The sequence below is a fragment of the Rutidosis leptorrhynchoides genome, chromosome 8 (assembly GCF_046630445.1).
Source record: "Rutidosis leptorrhynchoides isolate AG116_Rl617_1_P2 chromosome 8, CSIRO_AGI_Rlap_v1, whole genome shotgun sequence".
NCBI classification, from domain to species: domain Eukaryota; kingdom Viridiplantae; phylum Streptophyta; class Magnoliopsida; order Asterales; family Asteraceae; genus Rutidosis; species Rutidosis leptorrhynchoides.
The window spans coordinates 95,536,519-95,558,419 of NC_092340.1; positions in this window are offsets into that span (position 1 = coordinate 95,536,519).

Here is a 21,901-nt window from a genome sequence, read left to right on the forward strand (position 1 = left end):
GCCATTTATAGGCGGTTGTGGTGTAGTTGAGTCATTTAATGCAAATTGGGTCATTAAATGCTCAAGTGTAAGTATTGTGGTTAATTCCACTAGTTATGTGATTGAATGTGTACTTAATGAATTAGGTACATTGCCTTGAAGTTCGGACGTGCATAATCATCATCCTTGTGTCAAGGTGAGTGGAATAAGTATACATGTACGTATATGATGTGTTTACTTGTAGAAATGGATATGTGTTGTCTAAGTTAGTGATATATGAGTTGTACGCTAACGGTTTTAAGAACGGATATATGTTGTCCGATTTAGTGTTATATGTGTTGTACACTAATGATTTATGAATGGATATGTGTTGTCTGATTTAGTGTTATATGTGTTGTACACTAACGATTTTATAAACGGATATGTATTGTCCAAGGGTTAGTGATATATGTGTTGTGCACTGAAGGTTGTTATGAACACCAATGGGAAATTAGAGTACCATTCCTCTTACGATTGGTTAACCATGGTTGTATGAATTGTGCATTAGCATACTTAAATATGAACTATATGCTTTTGTTATTGCTAGCTCAATGTGAATTGCGGTTATTGGTATATGCATAATGTTTTGCATGGTTGTCGAATTGCTAGCTTGTGTACGGTGTTGTGTAAGTGTTTGCAAGTAGATATATTATATATGTGTATGTATAATTATTGCATTCACTAAGCATTAGCTTACCCCTCTCGTTGTTTATCTTTTTAGATGCAGGTGTGGATAAGGGCAAAGGGGTTATCGGGCATTAGGTGTCCTTTGATGGTGTTTTGTTGGAGCTTTTGGAAGTTGGCCTAGCGTTTTGGGTAGTTTAGTCCCAAACCATGCTCGATGTGTTGTTTAGTTTAAAACTATCATTTTTGTATTGGTCAAACTTGCATCTCATTCGTTAATGGCCTTTGTGCCTTTTGTAAACACTAAAACTTGTTGTATGTTCCAACGAACGTGTGGAATGGTTACATATTTAATTGGCGCGTAAATGTGTATTATTTAAAAAAAAAAATTATCGTATGGAATATGGGTTGGGTTGTTTCACTCTACAACCTCTGGGGCTGGAACCGCGGCGGGTTCAACTTGTTCTTGTTGTACCGGGTTCGGAAGAGGTATTCCTACAGCCTCAAAATAAGAACACATACGAGCGTCTTGGGGTTTAGCTAGCCTCACTAGCCAATTTGGAATTGGTGTAGTGAATTGATTATCAGATACCATCGGGGTATTCATCTTCAGCTCCCCAAATCGTTTCATCTGTAATCCATGTGTACCTGGTACAAATATATTTGCATTTCTGCAAGCGTTTATAGCATCATGGATAAAGATACAGAAAAACCTTTCGCAAGGGATGTATGAACCCCTTGGCTTATCAACTTGAGCTTGAACCAAATCCCATATTAGTTCTGCATAGTCAGGAGCTTATACTCTTATGAAAGAGTAGAACAACTTCAGCATTGGCACAGTCAGGCTGTCAGATCCACTCCTTGTCATCAGTAAGCATCTGTTGATGATTGAGAAGATCACATACCACCTTGAGTGCAGATATTTCTTCTAAAACTTAGCCGGAGGAACATTGCGGGCTCCAACATAACCAAGATCAAAGACAGATGACATCATCTGCTGAGTAGTAGGAAAAGCAGGAGCATTCTGCACAACAGGAAGTCTGAATATCCTCCTGAAATTAGCCTTAGTGATACTCTTCCTCCCTTGAACTCCTCTCAGTTGAAATTCAAAACGAGCTTGTGTTCCCTCTGGATTTTCAGCAGTAGGTTGTGTAGCTTCCACAAACCTAATCGTTCTGTTAAGTAGCTCCAGATCTATTACAGGTACACTGACTGTAGAGTTTAGAGCAGGCCACAGAGTGTGCCTCTCTAGAATTGCAGTCCAGTAGTTGCAGGGAATGTTGGTTTCATAGTTGATGAAGTGATTGTTTGTCATTTAGCTGTATAAATAAGAAATAGAAGACCACAAGATATTTAACATAAAGCATATATCTCTATTTTTATTTGCCTTTGAAATCCTTTGTATATGTTTTATCTTTTATATTTTATGATTTTTCAAAGATATAAAAATCTTTTATTCTCAAATATGAACAAGTAATTGACAATCATGACATTTATATGATATTCATCACAATACAAATTCCTCATGCAAAGTCAATTATATAACATAAAGAATCAGAACAACACTTAGTCAATTTTTTAAACACATTTCAAGCAGATTCGGTAGTCATGAAAACTTAAGATTCTGTAACCAAATAAGCTTGAGTTTTCAGATCAGAAAGATATAGAATAAACATGTTAAGTGTTTGAAGATAAAAATCAGAAAATTTCAAGGTACCAAAAGTCAGACTCGGTATCAAGAGAAGAACAGATTCGGTATCTCCAAAATTAACATAAAGTCACTCAAACGTGCATATTCTATCATGTAAAATCACAACCATAATCAATTAACCACTCAATTAGAAGCAGAACAACATGTTAATCGTATGAACAGACTCGGTACTGTAGATAGAACATATTCGGTAGATACAGAATCCATCAAATAATCAATTAAACATGTAATCAAACTTGGTCAAATGATAGATCAATTAATATAACTCCGACTAGACAAGAATTCATGTTAATTAACCAAATCAATTGAGTTTAATCAAAGATTAGTAGAATACGACTCAGACTCGGTATAATCAACAAAATTTCAAAATTGAGAGTCATAATCTAGTTATTTTGATCTTTTCTAGTTGAAAAACATTTAATTATCTCAGATCTACACGTATGTATCTAAAGCAATGATTAAAATGAAATTATACCAAAGATTTGAAGAAACAGAAGAACGAACTCGGTAGATTAGGCAGATTCGGTATGTTCAGTAAAACTCGGTAGGTAATTAAGCACAGTAAGAGAGTTAGTTTGACTTTGACCCTCCTTTTATAGATACCAAAGATAAAATATCAAATGGGCTTTACCGAATGGGCCTATTTTACCGAATACAGTCCACTATTCAAAACTTTATCAATTTAACTTCAAAATCTTGACAAATTGATTTTTTCTCTTAAAATTCATTTCAATCTTTTCATGGAAAAAAATTCTGAGACAATTTTTTGAAAACATTGAACTTACCGAATCTGTATTGTTGGATGTCAGATTCGGTATAATGCTAAAAATAGCATTTATTCAGTAAAAATCAGATATTTTTTGGATTTTATCTTTTCCAATTTTTATGAATTTTTCAAAATAAGATTTGTACTTAAAAGAACTTTGAATTTGTGAACAAAGTACAAATCTTCAGTGATACCAATTGTTAAAACGGGTTGCATACTGAGATGTATACAAGCCTTAGTGAATTATTTCAGATAAAAAACAAAGAATTTATGAATTCACTTTTGAAAAACAATATTTTTAAGTAAGTTTCTCATTTTCTCCCTTTTTCTCCCCCTCAAAATGTGATATACAAGAAAGTAAATCAGCATTTTGATAAAATTCCCAAGAAAATAAATTAACTCCCCCTTGAAATATGATATCAATGAGTTACCTCCCCCTTATATAACCATTGAACAATTATATCTAGGACATTATCATAAGTCTAAAGGTTCCCCCTTAAAAGATGATATCCAAAGCATATGAAAGTAGTTGCTCCCCCTAGAAAGTATCTACTCCCCCTAAACACAAGATCCCAAGAATAAGTCCCAACAGATCTAAGGAATATCAAGCACTATACTCTACCATGCCAATCTCTTTGATCAAGAACTTTAGCCTAAGTTCATCTAAGGGCATAGTGATCATATCAGCTAATTGCACTTTGGTAGGCACAAAGTATAACTCTACATCCCCTTTCTCTACATGGTCCTTAATGAAATGATAGCGAATATCTATGTGTTTGGTCTTAGAATGCTGGACCAGGTTGCTTGTAATTGCAATAACACTTTGTGAATCACAATAAATCGGGGTCTTAGAAAACTTAAAGCCATAGTCTGAAAGTTGAATTTGCATCCACAAAACTTGTAAACAACAATGAGCTGCAGCAATGTACTCAGACTCAGCTGTTGATAAAGACACACAGTTCTGCTTTTTGGATGACCAACCAACTAGCCTATTCCCCAACATCTGAATTGATCCAGATGTGCTTTTTCTATCAACATGGCAACCGCCATGATCCGCATCAGTGTAAGCAGTGAGATTGAAATCGGATCCATGAGGATACCAGATCCCAAGGTTAGGTGTACCTTTAAGGTACTGAAAAATCCTAACAACCGCTTTGGAATGAGATTTCTTAAGGTTTGACTGAAAGCGGGCATAGACAGTTACAGCAAGTGTAATGTCAGGTCGACTTGTAGTCAGATACATTAAAGAACCAACCATGCTTCGATAAAGCGTAATATCAAAGGGTTCCCATTAGTATCAGCATCCAGTAAAGTCCTCATTGGGGTTGTCATTGGTTTTAAAGCAGTCATTTTAAAATGTTTTAGCATATCATTGATATACTTTGTTTGACTGAGAAAAAACCCATTTGGTAATTGTTTTACTTGTAACTCCAAAAAGAAATTTAACTGGTCAAGCATGCTCATTTGGAATTTGTTGGCCATAAGGTCACCAAATTCTTTGCATAAGGCCGGGGACGTGGAACCAAAAATAATGTCATCAACTTAAATTTGAACCAAGAGAATGTGACCGTGGTTTTTACGGATGAATAGCGTTGTATCAATCGTTCCACGAGAAAAGCTATTGTCCAGCAAATACCTTGTTAAGGTCTCGTACCATGCACGCGGTGCTTGCTTCAGACCATACAAAGCCTTTTCCAAGTAGTATACATGATTTGGATGAATGGGATCGATAAAGCCTTCTGGTTGATCGACATAGACTTCCTCTTGAAGATGACCGTTCAAAAAAGTAGTTTTGACATCCATTTGAAACACCGTAAACTTCATAAAAAAAGCAAAGGCAAGGAAAAGATGAATAGCCTCAATCCTAGCAACTGGAGCAAACGTCTCGTCATAATCAATACCCTCTTGTTGTCGATATCCCTTGGCCACAAGATGTGCCTTATTCCGAACCACAATTCTATCAGAATCCTTCTTGTTCTTAAAAATCCACTTAACCCCTATTGGTCGTTGACCCGTTGGTCTTGGAACTAATCGCCATACTTTCAACTGTTCAAATTGATTGATCTCTTCTTGCATTGCAACCACCCAGTTCGGATCTAGTAAAGCTTGAGCAACCGTTGTTAGTTCAATCTTACTAAGAAAGGCAGTGTATAGACACATATTCCGAGTAGCCCTTCGAGTTGAGACTGGAGCAGATGCATCACCAATAATAAGATCTATTAGATGACTTTTAGTCCATCGGTTGTGTGGAAGAGGTTGTACATCAGTGATATCCATTGAAACATCAACTGTTGTTGACGTTGAGCCTTGATCCGCTTGATCTGATGTAACATTATCTAATGGATTCAATTGAATATCTGGAGAAACAGCTGGAGTTGTATCAACTGATGAATCTTGAATTGGTTCAAGATTATCAGTAACAGGAGGTGGTAGGGAGGATGAAGAAGCAACAGGTGAATCAGTTGGTGTTGTATCTTCATCAAAAAGACTTTGTTGAGTCTCCACAGTAGTTGACTGTGACGGTGTAACCGGTACGGCTTGAACATTTGAATTCCGTTGAGGAGCATAAAGACTATCAAACGAGATATCCAATTCCTCTGATGTAACTGTAGGAACACCCTTCGTCGAGAAAATTGAGTTTTACGCGGAAGAAGTAGTAGCCAGGTTAGGATCGGGTTTTGAACTGAGTTGTTCAAAAGCCATTCCCAAAAATTCATCGAACTTGACATTTATGCTCTCTTTAATCGTTTTTGTCCGTTTGTGATAAACCCGATAGGCAACTTTGTTCGAAGAATAACCGAGAAATATAGCTTGATCGCCATTTGGATCAAACTTTTCGAGGCTGTCAAAATCGTTAAGCACATAGCATATACAACCAAAGACACGGAAATATTTGACATTCGGGCGTCTACCATATAATAACTCGTATGGAGTTTTATCGAAACGTTTATTAACAATACAACGATTTTGGGTATAGCATGCAGTTGAAATGGCCTCCCCCATATTTTTGGAGGTAGTTTGGAGTAAGCAAGCATCGTTCGAGCTGCTTCGCACAATGTACGATTAAGTCGTTCGACTATTCCATTCTGTTGGGGGGTCCGAGCAGCAGAGAACTGATGTTCAATGCCTTGGTCTTTCAAATAACTATCAAGCGGGTCATTCTTAAATTCCGTCCCATTATCAGTTCTAATGCTCTTAACATGTTTGTTAAAAGAGCGTTGAGTCTTTTTAATGAACTCAATGATAATGGCGGGGGTTTCTGACTTAGTTCGCAAAAGAAAAATCCATGTAAACCGGGTATAGTCATCGACAATAACAAGCACATGTTTCTTGCCACCGAGGCTAGAAATACGCATGGGTCCACATAAGTCCATATGCAATAATTGCAAAGACGATGAAGTACTGGGGTTTTGCTTAAGTGGATGATTTGTCCGTTTCAGCTTTCCCATCGCACATGATGGACACACATGATGCTTATCATATTGAAAGGTTGGAATACCATCAACTAAGTCTTTAGAGACTAGTCGATTGATACCCTTGTAATTCAGGTGTGACATCCGATGATGCCATAACCATGAATTTTCTTTGGTAGAACGAGTAACCAAACACATGGCTGTATGTGAAGGTGCATCATTGAGGTCAATAGTATATAGTGAAGCACAACGTTTACCAACAAGAAGATTATTTCCTTTGGTGGATTGCACCGAGCATTGTCGACGTTCAAACAGAACTTTAAGATCTCCATCGCAGAATTGACTCACACTAAATAAACTGCACCCCAAACCTTCAACATATGAAACCCGTTTGATTGTTATGTCATTTTGCACATAATCTCCGTAACCCGTTATCGCTGCAATTTCATCATTTCCAAATGTAAACGTTCCTAGGAATTTGTCAATGAAGTTGACACGCAAGGATTTATCGCCCATCATGTGTCGAGAACAACCGGAATCGATATACCAAACACAGACGTCGAAACCCTATAAATGTGAATTTCCTAGAGTTTAGGTACCCAAAGATTCTTGGGTCCTTTTCGGTTAGTACCAGCAATAAACTTTGGATCAACGATGAAAGAATCACGTAAAGCATCATGCAGTTTAGACAATAAAGCATCATTTAAAACCACATTACATGAAGCATCATACACAATATCAAGTTATACATCGTTATCAGAAGTCTTAACACACAACTTATTCCAAGTAGATGTTTTGTTCACAGACGAAAATTGAAAAACATGAGATGATTTCCTAGGCCGACTAGCAGATTGCATTGGTTTGGTTGCTACTTTCTTAGTTGTGGACTTAGGAACCCATACAGATTTGTAATTCAAGTTTGTATTATGACCTATGACACGAAAAACACCATTGTTAGTTAGACGTCCAAACTTTTCAGTTGACACATGAGATGATTGATTTTACAAAATCTCCAATTTGATTTTATTTTCTTTTGCATCATACTCACTTAAATCAGGTTTAGGACTTGTGTGTTGTGTGGACTTAACTGATGTCGTTAAAAGATTCGCTTTTGAAGTTATTGTCATTGGAATCATAGGAATCTTTTCAGTTGACACAGAACCATCGGGAGAATGAACCTTTTTGACAACAAATTGAGTTGTAGAAACAACTTTTGAACCACGATTTCCAAATTTAGAATGTAGAGGATTTTTAAGAATAGTAATGGGTTTTACATCCTTAGATGTTGTTGTTCCCTTCCCCTTCTTAGTAATCCCACCAATACATTCAAGCACATTGGTTTCAACATTAGACAATTGCTTAAGTGTGTTAGCCTGTTTCAGTTGAATTATCTTTTGTTTTAAGTTTTTAATCTCAAGACATAATTCTTCAGCAGAAACTATCACTTCACCCTCCTTAAAAGCATAGGTACATTCTTTCTTAGGCAGTGAAGGCAATTTATCACACAAAGCAAGCATTTGTTCTAATGATTGGCATTTAAGTTGCAAGTCAATATTCTCCTGTTCTAGTTGAGCTACTATACGATTCAAATTACGTACAGCTGGCAAATGTAAATAATAATCATGCAAAGGATGAAGTTGACTTTCAAAATCTATCAAAGGTTCAATGATTGGTTCATTATAAGGTTCTACTTTTTCATCTAAAGAATTTTGACCTAGAGATTCTGTCTCAAAGAAAACAGTTAGTTCATGTGCTAGGTCTTCACGGAAAACATCATCTGAACATACAGATAAAGCAAGTAGAATTGGTTTCACATCAGAAGTTGATTCATCAAACACCTCATCTATGTTAACAATGCTAGAACTAGGTTTGTTAAACACTTCATTCTCAAGCATTAAAATGTACTTCTCTAGCATGAGTGTAGGAATGTAAACCAATCTACGTGTCGGCACATAATTAGCACATTACACATTCTTTTCAGTTTCAACAAGTTCCTTCAAGAAATCAGGATTTGATTTACCCATTTTTGCATTAATTTTCTCATACTTTAAGCTAATTTGATGGTATTTTTTAGATTTGCAATTAACAATAATATCATCAAAATCAGCATCAGAAGCATGCACAAAATGCGGTGGTAAACCAGCTTGAAAGTAATCAGAATGATATAATCCTGGAATCTTTTTGGAAGCTCCATCTAAGATCTTAGGATCTTCATAACCCAACCCCCACTTTTCACCATGAATCGTTTTTGGTTTGTTCATGAAAATTGTTTGTTTTGAAAGTTCTAAATCAATGATAGCTTTAGATTGCTCTGTACAATAGAGTTTTTCCTCATATCGAGCAAGTTGAGCTTTCATTAGAACAGACTCTTTTGACAACGAAGAAATTTCAGTGTCTTTTTCAATTATGGCATTTTCCAAATGAATAATTTTCTTGTTTAGCTTTGAAAGTGTGGGTTCATGTTGGTTTTTTAAATCAGAAAGATCTTTTTCTAAGAATTGAACTTTTTCTACAAGTCGTTCAGATTTTAAACGATAATCAGTTCGTTCGACTTTAATCGGATGAATTGTCTTCTTAAGATCTTCCAACTCAGTTTCCGTAGAGCTGAGTTGGAGAGTCAATCATTGCACATCCGTTTGCAATTTGGATGAGGAAGGTCTGGTCTCATTTAGTTTGATTTTATCTTTTAAAATCTTTTTTTCAGATTTTAAGCCTTTGACTTCTTTTGACATTGAGACCAGATTCTTCATCAAGTCATTTTGCATTTTTATAAAATCAGGTGAGATTTCAGTTGATTGTACCTCATCATCGTCAGATGTTGAGTCAGAATTCTCCAATGCTTCCTTAGCTTTGATGAGCTTAGTCACCTTGCAAACATTTGCATGTTCCACCTCTGAGTCTGAATCATCAGTCCAGTTAAACCAAGTATCATCAACCAGTTTCAGCTCTCTCTCAGTTTCCACAATCTTAGCCATCGACATTTTCTTCTTGTAGTAAGCTGCGTCCATCTTCTTAGGCATCTTGCACTCACGAGAGTAATGACCAGCTTTGCCACAATTGAAACAGATTGAATCTTCCTTCTTGGAATCATCAGCACGTTGTTGTTTGGATTGATCAGCTTTCTTGTAGTACGAGGAAGATGATGAGGTTTTGCGTTGATTGCTTGATTTTCTTTTAAACTTGTGTTTGTTCAAGGCGTTTGTGAACATGGCTGCCATCTTGACTAATTTAAGGTGAAAATCATCAACATCAGAAAGATTCAACTCTTCAAAATCAGTTGATTCTTCAACAAGCACTTTCTTGGACAATCTTTTGGAAAATAATTTGCTCTTCTTTTTGGCAATTAGGGCAAGAGGATCGCCCGGAGAAGACTCTTTCCTTCCTTCTTGAAGTTTAGACACCTCAGGTTGGTAATGCATAAGAACTCCAACAAGCTCATGAATAATCAACTTGTCAATCTCTTTGGTAGATCGAACAATGGTTCCATAAGGAAGCCAATCAGCATTAAGCTTTTTGAGGAATTTCATGTTGACTTCAGCATGTACTTTTACAATCTTACACCTTTTCAACTCATTGAGAACACCATTGAAATGACGGTAGGTATCGTTGAGTTTTTCTTCTGGTTCCTTCTTGAAATCTTCATACAATCCCAGAGCCTTATTCAATTTAGTAACGTCTGACATGTCATAACCTTCTTGTTGTCGTTTGATCTCATCCCATATATCTTTTGCAGTAGTATTGCTATCAACATTTTCAAATAGCTCATATGGGATAGCTTGCATGACAATATTCTTAGCCTCTATGTCACCCTGAGCTCTTTCACGTTTATCACCAGAAAGTTCATAGACTGGAATTGACATACCAGTATCTGGATGAAAATCAACAACTGGACCATCTCTCAGAGAAGCCCATATATGTTTAGCTTTCTCACCCTTATAGTCTATGTACTGAGTGATACGATGAAGCCACTGAGTGTACTTGCCATCAAACAATACTGGAGGTTGGGAATCTGATCCAATGATAAGAGTATCTTGAGTAGACATCTTAAATTGAGGTAGATTCGGTATAGATTCGGTATTAAACACAATCTACGATCAGGGTTCAGTATAAAATCTAACAAGAATATCAGATTCGGTAAAGATTCGGTACAGTAGCAGACTCGGTATGTGGTTCGGTACTGTAGCAGATTCGGTAACAATTCGGTAAACCAGATTCTGTATCAGAAACTAATAAGAATCACAAGTAACACACCCAGATTCGCTATGGATTCGGTAACCACACAACTTGAAGCCTCAGAATACTTAAAACCAAAGAATTAAGTGAAACCGAGATTCTGATTCGGTAAATGACTCGGTAGTCAAATTCTGTAAAATATTATGTGTAAACACAATCCAATTCTGTTGAATTAGATTCGGTAACCTTGCTGCACAAGAAAACAAGTTAGTAACAAATAGAATATCAATGATACCGAAGATTCAGGATACCGAGTGTCAACTGTAGCAGTTGACAATACCGAGTCTATGTCTAAAACTTAGAAATATAATAGAATCCTTTCTCAAACCACACCAATTAGCTGCGTATATTCAAACCAAATGTGATAGAATCACAAACACACCATAATCTGCAACACTTAAGATGAATTTTCAGTAATGAAGCAGACTCGGTATGACGGTTACGATACCGAGTGTTGATCAAATCTTCAAAACTTGAAGAATTGAAGAAATTGAACCGACAGAAATGTGATTTAACACCTCACGAACACAACTGAATCTTTAAATCTTCACAAAAATCCAGAATCATGCTTGAATTAAGCAATACCGAGAGTTTTAACCACAAACTCTAAAAATCAACTTGATTCTCCATAATTGAAGTTAAAAAGCTGTAATGATGATCGAAACTCTTTCTAATAGACCTAATACACCTTCGCTGAACTTATCACAAGAATCTGAACGTCAGATTATCAAATTCGATAATACCGAATCTGATTCATTTTACCGAGAGTATTCAGATTCTGTAATCTACAATCTCTGGATCGATATAGTGATGTAGAATCACTTCCTGGAAGCTCTGATACCAAATGATAGGCCAGATCATGTTGAGATTGAGAGAAATGATAAGATAGAATGAGATTCGGTATGTAGGAAGGAGACTCGGTATGAGAGAGAATCGGTAAAATTACATTCCACAGCTTCTAGAACTCGGTTACAATACAATGGCTATCTAATTAGGACTACTTAGGTTCCTTATATAGCCCTCTTCTAAGGAACCTTCATTTAAGCTTAATTCACATTAACACTATACAACTTCGGGGTCCTAACAGTTTATTCAGGTTCCGAGTGTTTTTCAGATGCATAATTATATGCATAAATCTTTTCTTCCATAGATAAAGTGCGGTTGGTTCATCCTCTCGATTGAGGTGTTTTCAAAAATCATGAAAGGTTTGAACGCAGATAGTAATCGTCAAGATACAAATGAGGTTTAGGATGAAATCAAGTGGCAAACTTGAAGAAATGTTTAGTTTCGTATATTATAATCAATATTTTAATTCATTTTAATTGTCCAATGTTAGTAGTCCACAGTTCGTAGTTCATTAATTCATATATAGTTTAATATATTATATTCGAATGAATTAATACATGTCGTGACCCATTATATACATGTCTCAGACTCGATCACAACTCATAGTATATATATTATTGTAGAATCAACCTCAACCCTGTATAGCTAACTCAAGCATTACTGCATATAGAGTGTCTATGGTTATTCCAAATAATATATATAGATGCGTCGATATGATATGTCAAAACCTTGTATACGTGTCCCGATATTTAAAGTGCGTAAAATGAATAACAGAAATTAAATGACGATAAATAAAATTGCGAGAATATAAACTGCGATAATTAAATTGCTATAAATAAAATGTAATCAGTTAGCTAGGAACAGTTAGCTAGGAACAGTTAGCGTGGATTCGTAATAAAATTTCTCATAGTTAATTTGTCTGTTTCTAACAAATTTTATTTTGTCTTATGTTTTCTTCATTATGCCACTTGTTGGATTCTGATAGGTCAAAATCCAAATATGAAATTGAATGAAAATGGTTATTCTTCGGTGAACGGATATGTATAACGGTGGTTGTAAGTAGGATAGTAAATGACTATTGAATTAGATTCGAAGAATGTACAGTGTAACTTATTAATGTGAAATCTAAATATTCCTCGGGGATTACCTACCCGTTAAAATATTTTCACCATTAACAGTTTGTACAAAAGAATTTTTAATTACAATCTTTATGAAAATATACTTACATATATATTCTCTTCAGATGTAATCATGGATTTAATGAGTTAATATAATATTAATCTCATTTGATTTACCGTTAGAACTAGAATACATAATCTCTAAAACATTAGAGATTACATAATCGCCATGAAGAACGAAGATAATTGATGTAGAATGATACGTAGAACGATGATTATACTCGAGGTACAGAATGAGATGTTGAGGCATGGATTGTTGATGGTACTGGTGTTGTTATTGATGATACTGTTGGTGCCGGTGATGTTGTTGAAGCTGGTAAATTTTGCACCATATTTTCCAAGGCTACAACTCGGGCACGAAGCTTGTTGACTTCTGCTATTACTCCGGGATGATTGTCGGTCGGAACGAGAGGATGAATAAGGTTTATAATTTTGGATAGAATATAATCGTGACAAGTTATCCTGGAAATGAGAGAGAAAATGGTATTTCGGACAGGTTCACCGGTAAGCTCTTTAGGTTCATTGCTGAGAGGTGAATTCGGTTGATGGAAAGGTTCACCTTCTTCTTGTCTCCATTGATTAAGTCGACTACGAACCCATCAGATGAATTGGGGATGGTTGATTGGTTAATTCATTCTGGTGACGCTGCTTTCAGAGCTTAGGTGAACATACATGTCAGAATAGCTGTCGGGATCTGAAGAACTTGAACTAGTGACGAGTTCCATTTCGTACGAATGAGTAAAGGATTTTTCGATATAAAATGATTTTTGGCTATCGGGTGGTATTCTAATTATATAGAATATCTATATATATAGAACAAAAGATTTTGTAGATTACGAAGGAATTCACGGAATATACTAGGCAAAGTTTACAGTAACAGATACTCTAAGATTTGAATTAGCAGATACGATAAGATATGAATTTTGTCTATACACTATTCATGCAATCAATGCAGTAGATGTGTCTAGACTAAGAATGATAAGCAAGTGATTCTCTAAGAATGATAAGCAGGTAAATTTTCGACACGAAATGATAAGCAAAACTTTTGATATGCAGACACGGTCAAAGTCCAGACTCACTAATGCATCTAAACAACTATCAGTTAGACACATTAATGCAAGACCTGGTTCGCTAAGACCACCGCTCTGATACCACATGTAAAGACCCGTCCAAATCCATCTGGACGAATACATTACATTTGGTTACATCGCGAGGTACTTGACCTCTATATGATACAATTTACAAACATTGCATTCGTTTTTAAAAGACAAACTTTCATTTCATCGAAAGTTGACGGCATGCATACCATTTCATAATATATCCAACTATAATTGACTTATTAATAATCTTGATGAACTCAACAACTCGAATGCAACGTCTTTTGAAATATGTCATGAATGACTCCAAGTAATATCTCTAAAATGAGCAAATGCACAGCGGAAGATTTCTTTCATACCTGAGAATAAACATGCTTTAAAGTGTCAACCAAAAGGTTGGTGAGTTCATTAGTTAATCATAATCGATCATTTTCATCATTTTAATAGACCACAAGATTTTCATTTCCATTTCTCATAAATATACGTCCCATGCATAGAGACAAAAAAATCATTCATATGGATTGAACACCTGGTAACTGACATTAACAAGATGCATATAAGAATATCCCCATCATTTCGGGACATCCATCGGACATGATATAAAAACTTGAAGTACTAAAGCATCCGCAACAACGGATGGGGTTCGTTAGGCCCAATAGATCTATCTTTAGGATTCGCGTCAATTAGTAGATCGGTTTACTAATTCTTAGGCTACCAAGCAAAAGGGGCATATTCGGCTTCAATCATTCAACCATATAATGTAGTTTCGATTACTTGTGTCTATTTCGTAAAACATTTATAAAAGCGCATGTATTCTCAGTCCCAAAAATATATATTTCAAAAGCATTTAAAAAGAGAGTAATGAAACTCACCATACTGTATTTTGTAGTAAAAATACATATGATGGCATTGAACAACTGAACAATGCAGGGTTGGTCTTGGATTCACGAACCTATATCATTTATATATATATTAACACACATATTTGTAATCGAACAAATTTATATGTATTATTATTAGAAATATAATTGTTTTATGCTTCATTAATTCATTTATTAATATTAATAAAATAATTTCTTATTAAGGTAGTTTAATAATCTATTTATGAAAATAGGAACTTACATTAGGGTCTTTATAATAAAAAAATATAGTTTAATTAATAATATGTTATTGATAGAATATAGTAATATGTAATATTAATATAATTGTAATGTAAAAATATATCTATTTGTAATAATACTAATAAGAATGATAATAATAATAATAATGATAGTAATAATAGTAATAATAATAATAATAATAATAATAATAATAATAATATTAATGTTAATTTTAAAAATGATACTCTTATTGAAGATAATAACTTTACTAATTATGTTAAGTTTTAGTAAAAATTATAATTTTAATAAAAATGATAACTTTGATAATTGTAGTTCAAATGATACTTCTAATAGAAATGATGATAATAATAATAATAATAATAATAATAATAATAATAATAATAATAATAATAATAATAATAATAATAATAATAATAATAATAATAATAATAACAACAATAACAATAATAACAAAAATAATAAAAATGCTACCTTCATGAAACAAGCTTTAAAAAAAAAATAAACGCCTCTGCTCAGACTCGAAGCCGAGACCTCTAGCTAACCAGCCAAACCCTCCAACCGTCTGCTCTATTCGTTATATCTTGATTTACTTAGCCCCCTAACTTCATTTAACCCATTTCAATCAGCAACATTTAATCCATCATCAATGTCACCTTAAATCATTATTCTCATCTTCCATTATTATCATATCATATCATGATATCATAATCATAATACTAAATCACCATCGATCACCATCTTATAACATCATCATCATCTATAATCGTGTTCATCCCTATTATCACGTCGCATAATCATCATCGTTTTATACCGTTCCCAACATCAATTAATCATTATCGATTGTGGATGTTATACTTTGTTACTAGCACCATTATCTGGCCTAAAATTACAACGGCCCAACAGCATGTCATCCTAAAAACTAAATGACCCAAACTAAAATATGATCTTGATAGTCCACAAGCAATCAGTTACGTAGTCCATTAGCAATAAATACGCAGCCCAATAACATACTTAATCTAAATACCATTGAAAGAAAAGAAAAGAGAAACTACTAACTGTCCTAATCTATTCCTCTTTATTGTCATCATCATGTTTCATGTATTCATGACATCCACCAACCATCAACATCGTACGTCCTTTCATTCATCATCATCTATAACATTCGTTTGTGTTTCACTATTATTCTTATGCTGCTTGAACAAAATAGAAAATGACGAGGTAATAATTGTAGTGGATGTGGTTCGTGTGTATAGGCTTAACAGTAATAGAAGACAGAAATCTAGCGAATAGCAGTAATGAGTAACAGCAAGAAATTTGATATCGTTTAGGTTGTTGATTAGTGGGTATAAGCAGAAAAAAATTAACAGCCTTCACTTCTGTGATTTTCGAGTTGTTGTGCAGCTGTACAGGAACAAACGGTAGCCACTTGGTTTTGTTCGATAAATGGACTGAAACAGTAACCGCAGTGGGTTTATGATGACGGTTATTCAATACTGAAATAGAAAACAAAAAGAATGTAGTGGCGGTTTACTATGGTGATTGTTGTGGTAGTAAATCGAAGAAGAAAGGTGGCGATATGGTGTGGGTTTGTTCACGAACCCGAAATAAAAGTCGAAGGTGGTGGAGATGATTAAATGGGTTTGAGGTGTTTGTTGTTGAGGTTGAGCTTATAACCGAAACAAAACTCGATGGTGACAAAATAGTTTGTAATGGGTTTAAGGTGGTCGGGTTGTGGTGGTTCTCCGGTGAAAAAGGTGGTAGTAGGTGTCTCGTTGGTGATGGCCTAGTGGAAGCCGGCTGTGGTGGTAGCGATGGGTGTGAGTTTAAGGTGATGGTTGCAGTGGTGAGTGTTGGAGGGTGAATAAACCGTTTAAAGATGGTTATGGTGGGTTGTTGTCCTATGAAGATGAGATGGTATATGTAACATCCTCAACCGGGCCTAGTTTTAAGATTACTAGATTGCCCTTAAGTTAGTATTGTGTTATTATATGCTTTTATTTTTATTTAATGGTTATTATTATTTAATGATGTGGTTAGGACCAGTTTGTGACAAGGGTCACATAACAGGTTTGTTTATTTAATTTGGACTTCATTTGGGTTGCCAAATGATGAACGAAAGATATCAGATAACTGATAAATACCCGTGTGTTGCACAGTGTAGGATTTAACCCACTTTAGATGAACTAGTGCTTCTAATTTCTTCTTTTGGCTTCCAGATTATTCACACACACAAACACACACCGTACCTTCATCTTCTCCACCTACACCAAACCCTAATCTTAAATCCTTGTTCTTGAGCTCAAATCTTTCTTACTATCTTGTTCTTTGTGATTTACTGAGTCTATCAAGGTAAGAATCAAAACATTTCATGCTTTAATCTTTGAGAAAATTGGATTTTTGTGTAAAGTTTTACTAAGTGTGTAATTTGGGTCAAAGTGGTTAGATTTGATGTTGTTTGAGTCCAAATCTTGTGGGTTTATGTTTCTACATGCTTAGTGTCTTTGATTTGGTCAGTTTTGAGGTCATAATCGAGCTCTAGAGCAAGAATTGATCGATTTTGGGTGAAACCCGTCACTTTGTCTTCAGCTTCTGCAGATAAACACAATCGGCCGAGTGTCTCTTGACACTCGACCGACCGACTAGACCATCGACCGAGTGTGTAAGACCCACGACCGAGTGTGTATGTGAAAGACCATCAGCCGAGTGACTAGACACTCAGCCGAGTGAGTGTAGACAGTCGGCCGACTGTCAGACTCTGACAGTCGACCGAGTGTCTTTGGCAGTGGATATCTTACCAAGTGTTGATTTTTAGCCGTTATGCTGCCCGTTTGTATTTTGATGTTCAGGATGTAAATTTTGAAAGTGCACAAGTGTTAAGCAAAAAATTTTAGCGGACAGTTTTTGAGACAAAAATTTTTTATTGTGTTATTTGATGTTAACAGACAGAAACTAACTTGTGTATATGTTTTTCTCAGGAGAAAAGGAGAAAGAGAAGGTTCAGTGATTAGATAGCTGAATACCTTCTCGATTGCTGGTAATTGGTGAGTGGGACTAACTGGAGTATATAGTATAGAGCAGCATGTTATATTATGACTGTCATGCTTGTTAGACATACTTATTGTTACAATTAGTTAGAATGATGTGATGACTGCATGTTGGTTGATGCTTGTCTGCTGGAGCCCAGTGCGTCCCTATTGTGTGGTGGCCTCAGTAGGAGAGATCAACCTGCGAGTTGGGTTCCTCATGTGGTGGCCTAGACAATCGGGGTGTATATATATGTGAATAACGCGTCCGTCGCATGTGGATCATATATATACACACGATGGTGGAGGAACTTCTGGTAAGCCCCAGTCCGATCAGCTGGTGGTTAATGGTTTGGTCGAGCCGCCAGAGTCTCTGTAGACGGCACTTGGGTGATGTTTGTGTGTTAGACTATGTGACATGATTAGTATAACACTTCTGTATGCTATGGCCTGTAATTAGTCGTATAGCTTCGTGCTAATTCCCCTCCATCTCCTCCCTGAAGGTTGATAGCTTTTGTAGATAGTGCTTTTTGGGAGAAGACGGGCATGGTGATGTTATGTTTGACAGGGTTAACTCTGATGTGGTCTTTTAGGATATGAACCGTGTACTTTTGAAAGTAGAATGTAATTATGTCTTTTCCAGATAAATATGTAATTTGTTTTAATGACATGTGACATCGGTTTGTACAAATGTTGATATCGTATATAAATAATATAATGCTTCCGCCGTGTATATAAAAAAAATAGCGGTGTCACACTATCCGATAGGTTAGTTGTAACAACAAACTAATTATCATCTTGGAGTAGCCAGAGTCTTCGAACAGCAAGAAACAATGATGGTCTGGTGGGTAGGTTTCGATAATCACATGTGGGTGTTGCAGGTTTGACGATGGTGATTGAGTTGTGAATCAGGAAATGAGAAGGTGTTGGTTGTAGGGTGTCGAAAGTGATGAACAAGAGGGCTGTTCGGGGTGATCCAGGTGTTGTTCTTGGGATTGTCTTAAGAACTTGAAATATACATAATATAATTCATATGTATTAAGCATGGAACACGAGATGAAGAATGGCGATGAAGGTGGTTTCGGACCACAAACAGAAATAATATAAACTAGTAATGGTTAGTGGATGATGGTTGATGTGTGAAATCTAGTATATAATTTATCTCTGGAAAATGCCGGTTTAAATATTACTACACACTAACGGGCAGTGTACCCGATCGTGTAATAGTATAAAATTGGTAATCCGAAATCGTTCCAAGGACAGTTTAAACGTGAGAATTAAGATCGTAACTAATAAAATAAAATAAGTTAAACTATGAAAATTGAAAGTACGAGAATATTTGTTTTGTGGCTATTTAACGATTAGCCAAATCAAAGATTGATTAAAAGTAAAAGACGATATTTTTGTATTTTTAATTTTATAAAAATAAATGCTGACTCAACAAAAAGTAAAGATATTTGAATTCAATAGATAGAAGAATGTTCGCCTAGATCTCCTATTCGCAGTGTTGGATGATTTGTTATTAAGCACTAGTTCTATTTATCAATGCACGCAATTACAGAGTCGGTTTACCCAGAGTTCTCTTTTAGCAAACACGTCAAACTAGGATTTATTGGCTTAGGGTTCCCTTTCATCAAAGACCTCTTTCGTTTGTGACTTAGTAACTAGCTAATTATAAGATTAAGATTTAATTGGTTACGCGTTCTCTTCACACAATTCACCCCTGTTTTGTTCAATCAATGTTACCCGGTTTACCCCCTTGGTCCAGTAAGCACCCAATCGGTTAAGACAAATCAATTGGAAATTAGATCACTAAATTGAAACAGGGTTCCCTTTGTTCAAACAAGATTCACTAATCAACCTAGTAACAATAATCAACACCCACAAGAATGGTTCTTAATCAAAACTCATAATTATCATGCATTAATTAATAAAACTACAAAGTATCATCCAAACACATGCAAATATTCAATCTAGACAAACATTAAAAGTTTAGGCAAAAATCATGGCTAGAACAAAAATCACAATCAAAGTAATAGAAGAATTCATTGTTTTAAACAAAGAGATTAACCTAATTAATGATTGAATCTTGAACGATAAACGAATCGAGACTTGTTTCCGAAATGATTGATGCCTTAGAATGACCTTGGAGTTCTCCAAAGATCACCAAAAATCGTCCAAAAGCTGCCACAGTTCGTCTGGATGGAAGAATGAATAATTAGGGTATTTTTCAGGCCTTTTATAACTTACCAAAATCACTTGAACCGACACACGGTCGCGCCGCGGCCATAACTGTCGCGCCGCGACATAGAACGTAAAATTTTACCCTCTTTAAACCAACTTCTGATCTGGAAACACGTGAAACGTGGCGCTGCGGAAGCATTTGTCGCGCCGCGACAGAACACTGAAACTGGTTCCATCGTCTATTTTGCACTCTTTCAATACTAATAATAACTTAAAAACCAAACTACCCCATATTTACTTAACATTTCCAACCCAGGAGCACCAATAATAATGATCAGTCAACAAAATGCCTCAAAAGCTTCATAAACCGCATCTCTTCTACAAATAGCTCTTCAAACTCGAACATTCTCAATAGTATCAAAATAAACACCAAATCGTATCCGAACGGACTAAATTATGATTGATATCGCTAAGGAAAACGTGTATAAAATATGCGATATCAAACCACCCCACACTAGAGTTTTGCTTGTCCTCAAGTAATTAAACTCGATAATAATCTTCAACCATATAATAATATCTTCAAACATGTATGTAGAACCAAACGAACAAGAAACCAACTAACAACTAGCGTGGGTACGATTTGGAGTAAATAACCACCATGGTTCCCACTTGCATTCCCCCGATGTAACTTCCCAAACCATGACAATATGTAACGATTATAGTAACCAAAGTTAACCTCGAATTACGTACCATAATGATGAAGTAGAGAATCTCGAAAAATAAGTCTTCAAAGTAAACGGGAATCAAGTGGAAACCAAGCACCAACAAGTATAGCAATCGAACAAATGTGCCAAAAGAACGCACGGGCTACCCCGCAATTGGTCAAGCCAAGCCTCCCACAGTACCTAACATCGCGAGATGTCGGTAAGAAAATAATGTGCTTAGGAGGATACACATTACGTCCAGATATCATCGATAATCATGAGGTGATCATCTAATCAGTTAAGTCAACCATAAAGATTGAGGTTCATCAGGCTTAAAAGCTGATATCTTACCTTTCCGGAGGTTATCCACTGGGAATCTGATCAATCACTGACATTTTGTGTATCATGGTGCGCTTCCCATTTGGCTAGCGAATCTCCCTCATTGAGATAAGCTTTGACTACCAGCTTCCCTGTTTGACGTTGAGGCCTGGTAGATTTCCAGTCGATTTTAGAAATGACTTTTCAAGACTTTTCGTCACCCTACAACTGGTCTGGACTACATCTTCTGAAACAAATTAGCAAGTGTGTCATTCGGGAGACTTAACTCCCTTAAGGATGGAAAAGATACATCCTGTGTGGTTAAATAAGGTGGTCGGGTGCAACATTGTCCTTGTTAGGAGAAACAATGAGGATCGCCCTGTTTAAGTTTTTGATCTAGCGAATGGTTCGGTTTCGACTATACGCCACTATTACCGTTCATACGGTTGACACCCGTCTTGGTGCAGATGACCTACGTATGAATTTTAATGTTCATGTAGGATTTCACATTCAAAATAATGAACATGTTTTGAAAGTTCAAGACTTTTTCCTCTAACAGTACCTCATCGTGAAATGATGGGTAATGAAATGGCACGCTTAAGAGGTATACGTACCAAGTGGAACGGTCGGAAGACTTTACTTCCTTAATGAGTGGATCTGAGTCA